Here is a 3,267-nt window from a genome sequence, read left to right as displayed (position 1 = left end):
TTCAACAAAATCATAGAAGAAAACTTCCCTAACCTAAAAAAAGAGATACCCATAGACATACAAGAAGCCTACAGAACTCCAAATAGATTAGACCAGAAAAGAAACACCTCCCGTCACATAATTGTCAAAACATCAAACGCACAAAATAAAGAAAGAATATTAAAAGCAGTAAGGGAAAAAGGTCAAGTAACATATAAAGGGAGACCTATCAGAATCACACCAGACTTCTCACCAGAAACTATGAAGGCCAGAAGATCCTGGACTAATGTCATACAGACCCTAAGAGAACACAAATGCCAGTCCAGGTTACTGTATCCAGCAAAACTCTCAATTAACATTGATGGAGAAACCAAGATATTCCGTGACAAAACCAAATTTACACAATATCTTTCTACAAATCCAGCACTACAAAGGATAATAAATGGTAAAGCCCAACATAAGGAGGCAAGCTATACCCTAGAAGAAGCAAGAAACTAATCGTCTTGGCAACAAAACAAAGAGAATGAAAGCACACAAACATAACCTCACATCCAAATATGAATATAACAGGAAGCAATAATCACTATTCCTTAATATCTCTCAATATCAATGGCCTCAACTCCCCAATAAAAAGACATAGATTAACAAACTGGATACGCAACGAGGACCCTGCATTCTGCTGCCTACAGGAAACACACCTCAGAGACAAAGACAGACACTACCTCAGAGTGAAAGGCTGGAAAACAACTTTCCAAGCAAATGGTCAGAAGAAGCAAGCTGGAGTAGCCATTCTAATATCAAATAAAATCAATTTCCAACTAAAAGTCATCAAAAAAGATAAGGAAGGACACTTCATATTCATCAAAGGAAAAATCCACCAAGATGAACTCTCAATCCTAAATATCTATGCCCCAAATACAAGGGCACCTACATACGTAAAAGAAACCTTACTAAAGCTCAAAACACACATTGCACCTCACACAATAATAGTGGGAGATTTCAACACCCCACTCTCATCAATGGACAGATCATGGAAACAGAAATTAAACAGTGATGTCGACAGACTAAGAGAAGTCATGAGCCAAATGGACTTAACGGATATTTATAGAACATTCTATCCTAAAGCAAAAGGATATACCTTCTTCTCAGCTCCTCATGGTACTTTCTCCAAAATTGACCATATAATTGGTCAAAAAACGGGCCTCAACAGGTACAGAAAGATAGAAATAATCCCATGCGTGCTATCGGACCACCACGGCCTAAAACTGGTCTTCAATAACAATAAGGGAAGAATGCCCACATATACTTGGAAATTGAACAATGCTCTACTCAATGATAACCTGGTCAAGGAAGAAATAAAGAAAGAAATTAAAAACTTTTTAGAATTTAATGAAAATGAAGGTACAACATACCCAAACTTATGGGACACAATGAAAGCTGTGCTAAGAGGAAAACTCATAGCGCTGAGTGCCTGCAGAAAGAAACAGGAAAGAGCATATGTCAGCAGCTTGACAGCACACCTAAAAGCTCTAGAACAAAAAGAAGCAAATACACCCAGGAGGAGTAGAAGGCAGGAAATAATCAAACTCAGAGCTGAAATCAACCAAGTAGAAACAAAAAGGACCATAGAAAGAATCAACAGAACCAAAAGTTGGTTCTTTGAGAAAATCAACAAGATAGATAAACCCTTAGCCAGACTAACGAGAGGACACAGAGAGTGCGTCCAAATTAACAAAATCAGAAATGAAAAGGGAGACATAACTACAGATTCAGAGGAAATTCAAAAAATCATCAGATCTTACTATAAAAACCTATATTCAACAAAACTTGAAAATCTTCAGGAAATGGACAATTTCCTAGACAGATACCAGGTATCAAAGTTAAATCAGGAACAGATAAACCAGTTAAACAACCCCATAACTCCTAAGGAAATAGAAGCAGTCATTAAAGGTCTCCCAACCAAAAAGAGCCCAGGTCCAGACGGGTTTAGTGCAGAATTCTATCAAACTTTCATAGAAGACCTCATACCAATATTATCCAAACTATTCCACAAAATTGAAACAGATGGAGCACTACCGAATTCCTTCTACGAAGCCACAATTACTCTTATACCTAAACCACACAAAGACACAACAAAGAAAGAGAACTTCAGACCAATTTCCCTTATGAATATCGACGCAAAAATACTCAATAAAATTCTGGCAAACCGAATTCAAGAGCACATCAAAACAATCATCCACCATGATCAAGTAGGCTTCATCCCAGGCATGCAGGGATGGTTTAATATACGGAAAACCATCAACGTGATCCATTATATAAACAAACTGAAAGAACAGAACCACATGATCATTTCATTAGATGCTGAGAAAGCATTTGACAAAATTCAACACCCCTTCATGATAAAAGTCCTGGAAAGAATAGGAATTCAAGGCCCATACCTAAACATAGTAAAAGCCATATACAGCAAACCAGTTGCTAACATTAAACTAAATGGAGAGAAACTTGAAGCAATCCCACTAAAATCAGGGACTAGACCAGGCTGCCCACTCTCTCCCTACTTATTCAATATAGTTCTTGAAGTTCTAGCCAGAGCAATCAGACAACAAAAGGAGATCAAGGGGATACATATAGGAAAAGAAGAGGTCAAAATATCACTATTTGCAGATGACATGATAGTATATTTAAGTGATCCCAAAAGTTCCACCAGAGAACTACTAAAGCTGATAAACAACTTCAGCAAAGTGGCTGGGTATAAAATTAACTCAAATAAATCAGTTGCCTTTCTCTATACAAAAGAGAAACAAGCCGAGAAAGAAATTAGGGAAACGACACCCTTCATAATAGACCCAAATAATATAAAGTACCTCGGTGTGACTTTAACCAAGCAAGTAAAAGATCTGTACAATAAGAACTTCAAGACACTGAAGAAAGAAATTGAAGAAGACCTCAGAAGATGGAAAGATCTCCCATGCTCATGGATTGGCAGGATTAATATAGTAAAAATGGCCATTTTACCAAAAGCAATCTACAGATTCAATGCAATCCCCATCAAAATACCAATCCAATTCTTCAAAGAGTTAGACAGAACAATTTGCAAATTCATCTGGAATAACAAAAAACCCAGGATAGCTAAAGCTATCCTCAACAATAAAAGGACTTCAGGGGGAATCACTATCCCTGAACTCAAGCATTATTACAGAGCAATAGTGATAAAAACTGCATGGTATTGGTACAGAGACAGACAGATAGACCAATGGAATAGAATTGAAGACCCAGAAATGAACCCAC

Source organism: Rattus norvegicus, chromosome 15 (assembly GCF_021556685.1).
Source record: "Rattus norvegicus strain SHRSP/BbbUtx chromosome 15, alternate assembly SHRSP_T2T, whole genome shotgun sequence".
Lineage (NCBI taxonomy): Eukaryota > Metazoa > Chordata > Mammalia > Rodentia > Muridae > Rattus > Rattus norvegicus.
This window is presented reverse-complemented; position numbering follows the sequence as displayed.